Below are 6,969 nucleotides of genomic sequence, written 5' to 3'. Positions count from 1 at the left end.
CGCTGGCACCTCCATGTCCTGCAGCGCGCTTTAGCTTCCACTCTCAGCATAAACTCAAGTTTTTTCTTAAAATTTAACGACTTTTTTCTCGTAATTTAACGAGTTTATTCTCAAAATTTTATCTTGACTTTTCTTGAAATGTAACGAGCTAATTCTCAACATTTTACGCTGAAGACGCAGTTTATTTTGATTTTTTTCTTGAAATTTAAGGCGTTTATTCTCAGCATTTTATTTAGACTTTTCTTGAAATGTAACAACTTTTTTCTCGTAATTTAACAAGTTTATTCTCAACATTGTGTTTTGACTTTTTTCTCAAAATTGAACGACTTTAATCTCGAGAGGGTTTTATTGTTTTTTATTATTGTTTGGCCCTAACCCTGTTCCGTACTTAATAGACCCCTTGCTTTTATTGCTTACTTTTTTTCTCTTAAAACTTATTTTTTTCTCTCTCCAAAAACAGTTTTCTCTCATCAGAATATGTTTATATTTCATTCCTGTCTTTGTGTAAATATCACTTACTCCTGTGAGAAAAACTGCTTGGGATGACCTCAGTCATGTTGAATAAACGTGTCTGATGAATTAATGTAAATATGAGTCTTAATTTGTATAAAAATCATGTCCTTAAAGTCTTTTATTTATAAAGGCTTTTATGTGGATTGAACTCAGCATTAAAGCAGTTTTAATATGTGGTTCTGCCCCATAAAGATGTGAGAGCTGATAAAACAGCAAGGGCAGAGTATTTGAGGATGCTGAAGGAATCTGTCTTCATCAGCAGAAACAATCGTGTGTTTGTGACTCGCGAGGGTAATTATTCCCAGACACTCATCAGTGATGATCACAGCGACACCTGCAGGACGAGCGCTGCTTCTGGCATTTAGCTTCAGATGTGTGTTTACTGTACAACACTGATCGGGAAGTGCACGTGACCTGCTGTTCATAACCATAAAATATATATATAGTTTTTAATATCTCCCCAAAAAATATAATTTGGAGGCACGGGGTTATTATAGGTAACTAAAACTATAGCAAAAAAGTAAACGTAACATTTATATAACTAAAACATTTCTCAATGCTTTAAAAAAAAACTTTCATAGTTTATGTTTTATATTTATGTAAAGACTGAAATTGTATATATATACTGTGTGTATATGTACGTGTATATATACACATATACAATATAATTTTAACTAAATTAGTTCAAATTTAGTCATGTATAAAACTATAAAAATTCAAAAACAACAAAACTTAAAATAAAAAATATCTAAAATGTTTTATTAATTTGTATATTTATTTTTGCTGTAATTAAAAAAATATATATATATTAATAAAAATTATACCAGTGTCTCAATGAAACCAAAACAACACAATACAACACAGATGAAGCAGCAACTTCAGATTTAATCCATTTAATATTAAAATTCTTCCTCTCACAAACAAACATGAAACTCATACAGTCAGACAAAAACAAAGGTGTAACTGTGTACAATATAAAACCTAGAACAAGATATCTACAAACAAATGTTTATTTGCAGAAGGAACAGCGCGTCTGAGGAAAGGTCTGTTGGACAGGACTGAGGCTCAGGATCATCGTCTGTACAGCGGAGCGTCTCAGGAGCGTCTCACTCGCGCTGCTCTCACACTCACACACACACTCTCTCACACACACACACACACACACAGAAAATAGGGATGGGCGATATGGTCTAAAAAAATTATCACGATAATTTCTGGTATTTATTGCGATACCGATTATCAATGACGATATCCAAACACCAGCCTTTGCAGAAATAATTTTCTTCTGTAAAATAGCAGTTTATGTTATGTTTAAGTTGTGTTCCAGTAACTGTGTTGAAAAACATCACACAACAACAATTACACATTAATAATTGAAATCAATTACAAGTTTAAAATGTAAACACAGATTCTGTATTTATTTATACTCTCATGGTGCAAACAGTGGCAAAAACAGCGCAAACAGCAAAAGTAACAATTCCAACCATGTCTTCAGTTGGGTTTAAAATGACAAAAGAGTGCAACTGCAAATAAATCCTAATAAAGCAACAAACATGTTAAAGTAACCTGATAAATTAAAGAAGTTCACCGTGAAACAGTCAATGACACACTCTTAGAATGTAAAAAAAATATGTATGTGGAACATGCTACCAACAGTTAGGTAGTCTAAGTTTTCAACACTCCTGTCCCATGGAACAAACTCTAAAAATACTGCAAACATTGCATCGAAAAGTAACGAACCCAACTATGTCTTCAGTTAGTTTACAAAATAGTGCAAAACACACGATAACAAATTCCAAACAAATCAATAAATTAAATTGAAATAAAAGTTCAATTAAACTGTAAACACTGATATACTTTTAATTTGTAAACAAAAGGCAGAAACGAGGCTGACATGAACATGTCTGGTAGTGCAAGTTATATAACACTTACTAGTGAAGTATGTGATTCAGCAGCTTTCAAAAAGAGAACAGGGCTCACGCCTTAAGATTTTTGGTCAAGAAGACTAACATATTCACTGTAGCTGGTTTCAGAAGAGACCTTTGGCATGTTACTACACTTCCAGCAGCGCTGAACACCTCTCGGACTACTCTGGCTTTGATGACCAGGATCTCTTCTTGACTCGTATACTGAGTGCGGAAGCGTGGATCAAGAATTGTTGCCATGCTGATCAGTTCCTGAACCTCTAGGTCACCATATTTGGTGTTCATGTAGTCCAGTATTGAACTTTTAATTGTCTTGGTGAGATCTGTGTCTTCATCTTTCCCCTGCAGCAGCTCACTGTTGAATAGGTGAAGAACAGGCTTCAAGCATGACACTGTGACGTAGTTTTCAGAAGAGAGGGCATCTGTGAAATCAAGAAGAGGCCCAAGTGCCTTACTGACAGAGTCTAGGACATCAACAACCTGCCAGCAGCCAGGATTTGCGTCATGGCCTTGTCTTGCTCAAGCATCCGCTGAATCCTCTTCTGCCTTGATCCCCATCGTGTTGCCGATTCAGTCACAAGTTTGTGTGGAGGAAGGCCAAGCTCTACTTGCTGTGCGAAAAAACACTGACAATCTTCTTACAAACGCCCACAGCTCTGTCAATCCTGGTGTCCCGCATGCTTCTCTCTGCAAGACAACAATACAATAATACAATCAAAAACAAAAAAAGTAAAAAGAAAAAGAATGAGAGTTCAGTTAGAATTAAAATAATAGATTAAACTAAAAAATTAAAATTTAATCTTAAATGCACATAATAAACGTGACCCTGCAGCACAAAAGCAGTGTTAAGTCGCTGGGGTATATTTGTAGCAATAGCCAACAATACATTGTATGGGTCAAAATTATACATTTCTCTTTTATGCCAAAAATCATTAGGATATTAAGTAAAGATCATGTTCCATGAAGATATTTAGTAAATTTCCTACTGTAAATATATCAAAACTTCATTTTTGATTAGTAATATGCATTGCTAAGAACTTCATTTGGACAACTTTAAAGATGATTTTCTCAATATTTAGATTTTTTTGCACCCTCAGATTCCAGATTTTCAAATAGTTGTATCTCAGCCAAATATTGTCCTATCCTAACAAACCATACATCAATGGAAACTAGGGGTGCTCCGATTGATGGGCTACCGATCACCATCAGCCGATAATCACGTTGGGATGACTGATCGCGGTCTCTATAAAGGCCGATCTCATAAACCGATCTCAAGCTGATGACGCTGCTGTGAGAGGTTTGGCACTGTCTCAGTCTCTGTCCAGCGCGGGTGAAATCATTATAATGCTGTATTTCTTCATTAAATAACTTATAAAGTAATTTGAAAACCTTGTGTGAGACGTAATTTCACAAACAGCGAGAGTGAATCACCGCGCTCTCTCTCGCTCTCTCAAAATACACAAATGTCTTCAAATCACCACATCGCGTCTGTCTATAAGCACAGAAATAGTCACAGAAATTGAGACAGGAATAGTCACTTGCACAATCGAGGCAGTGTTGTGTCATCACTAAAGTTTATAAATTGCATTACTTTTTAATTCTTGCCAGTGTTCGCGTGCTCTCCTGGAGACCGTGCGCTCATGCACACTCGCAGCGCACACACATAACGCCGGGTTCACATTACTCCGTTTGCAGTGTGTATGCGGTGCATATTTTTTCCGTGCTCATGTTAACGGATTAAAGCATTCACTGCACACGGTTGCGGTCCGGCAGTGTGTTCAGGAGCGGTGCGTCTGCAGCAGTGCAGAGATCGTTTCTGCACCGAGTCTATTTTTGCTGAGCTGCAAGCGAAGAATTAAAGTAACAACGCATGCGTTGTTTGCAGTAAATATGAACATGGATTGACACGATTACACCATAAATACATATTATTAAAGTCTACTGTGTTTCACAGTCAACACATATGGCTTTTTGGCTAGGTTTAAAGGGAAAGCACTTTTAGATAAACAAGGCAGTATCAGATGGCACTCGTGGAGGAAGGAAAACAGTTCTTTATGAACCGCAGGATTGCTTGTAATAAAGAGTTCAATGCAAAAGAAAAGGCAGTAGAGCTGACTATTTCTATCAATGGTAAGTTTGTGATAACGTAAGAAAAGTAGTCACTGCACACGGTTGCGGTCCGGCAGTGCGTCTGCGGCAGTGCAGAGATCGTTTCGCACCGAGTCTATTGCTGTGCTGCAAGCTCTGAATTAAAGTAACAGCTCATTGTTTTCAGTATGAACATGGATTGACACGAAAATGTAGTAGTTACACCATAAATGCATATTATTAAAGTCTACTGTGTTTCACAGTCAACACATATGGCTTTTTGGCTAGGTTTAAAGGGAAAGCACTTTTAGATAAACAAGGCAGTAACAGATGGCACTCGTGGAGGAAGGAAAACAGTTCTTTATGAACCGCAGGATTGCTTGTAATAAAGAGTTCAATGCAAAAGAAAAGGCAGTAGAGCTGACTATTTCTATCAATGGTAAGTTTGTGATAACGTAAGAAAAGTAGTTTAAATGTTTTGACACTTGCTTGAGCAACTTAATATATAAATCTAGAAGTAAATGCAAAAGTAAAAAGCATTGAATAATGTGTTGCTTATATTGTTGCTTATAATATGTATTGTGTTTAAACATGTCTGTGAAAGATTGTAATACTGTACTGTGTAAAAAAAGAATTGCAATGCTGGAAAAGCATTTTCAGTGACAATGTTTGGATTTGAAATCAAACTAATGGATAAATGTTGTGTTTGTGGTAAACACGGATCAGTAGCGGACTCCTGTGTGAAAGCTGCTTCACAAGAGACACCTAGAGGGGAATTCCCCACATTTTAAAAAATGAAATTCAGGCCCTGAATAAATGTCTAAAAATCCTGATTGGAGTGTCACTATAAATAGTTATGAATGATAAAAAGAAGGCTTTAAAAAGATGGGTATCGGTGATCGGTATCGGCAGATACTGCTTTCTGTGATCGACCTCAAAAACCCTGATCGGAGCACCCCTAATGGAAAGCTTATTTATTCAGCTTTCAGATGATGTATATATACATCTCAATTTAGAAAAATTGACCCTTATGACTGGTTTTGTGCTCCAGGGTCACATATACATATTACCTAATGTAATGATTTACTGTTCAAAATACTGCATGCAGTTACATTTCTAATGCAGAAACAAATACATAAATGCAGCAAATATTAAGCTCATGTTTGCTCAGTGTGCATGCATAAAATATACTGAAACTAAGAGAGAAAGATTAAACTTACCAATAGCAATGTGTAGACAATGGCCAAAGCAAGAGTGTTTAGAGTTACTGCTCTTACTATATTGGCTCCACTGTCCGTTGTTAGGCACACCTGTTTCTCCTCGTCTAAATTACATTCTTGAAAAAACTGCTTCAAGCACCCGTGTGGTCATCTGGAAACAAACTTGTCTGGATGCAACAGCAGTCATACAACGTTATACAATGGACCGTAAGGCTAATGTACAGCTCAGTCGGTCGGCTACTCCACAGGCCTGTAGTTGAGGCATAAAAATCCGCCGTAGACAGCGTTGTTTGTTCCCTACCACGGCACTCTTTATACATCGCTGGCAGGGCTGTTTCGGAAACGTACTTCCTTGCAGGCATATTGTATCTTGGGTCCAGTTTATGGATCATTCGCTTGAATCCTTCTTTTTCGACAGTTTGGAATGGCAACATGTCTTTTGCCAAACAAAACGCCACTGCCTCTGTCAATTCTTTCCATCGTTTACTTTGTCAAGTCAAGTCAAGTCAAGTCAAGTCTGCTTTATTGTCAATTCTTCCACATGTACAGCACATACACAGAGAATTGAAATTGCGTTACTCTCAGACCCTTGGTGCATACAGATAACACTAACAGTAGAACATAAATACAGATAGATACAGATTAAATATAAAATACAACTATACAAATATGGTAAAATGTAAAAAAAAAAAATAATAATAATAATTTTATCATAAGCTTATCATAAGGAACACAATTAGCAAATGCGCTGGCAATTTTCGTCCGAGTAGGAATTTTCTTAGCCTTAGGTCTAACGCTACTTGTAGTCGGTGTCTCCCTCTCCTCGCGCATCTTCAAACTTTCGTCGTACTCTGGTTTGTGTTTGAGATGGTGGAACAAATTGGACGTGTTTCCACTCTTTGTAACCACTGTTTTTCTGCAAACCTTGCATATTACGGTCGTTTGCTCCACATCTGATTTTCTATAACCAAACCAGTTCCAAATTGTGGAGGTCCTCTTCAGCCTCACGTCCGCCTTCTGCCATATGCTAGTTATCGCTCCGCACGTGAGCAGTGAATGGGTCATGCACGGAACTACGTCATAAACTAGGCTTATCGTTATTATCGTGAGCAGAATTTTTAACGGTATATCGCAAACGATGAGATATCGCCCATCCCTAACACACACACACACACACACACACACACACACACTCACAGACACACACACACACACACACACAC

The sequence above is a fragment of the Sinocyclocheilus anshuiensis genome, unplaced genomic scaffold, assembly GCF_001515605.1.
Source record: "Sinocyclocheilus anshuiensis isolate Anshui unplaced genomic scaffold, SAMN03320099.WGS_v1.1 scaffold2125, whole genome shotgun sequence".
NCBI lineage: Eukaryota > Metazoa > Chordata > Actinopteri > Cypriniformes > Cyprinidae > Sinocyclocheilus > Sinocyclocheilus anshuiensis.
This window is presented reverse-complemented; position numbering follows the sequence as displayed.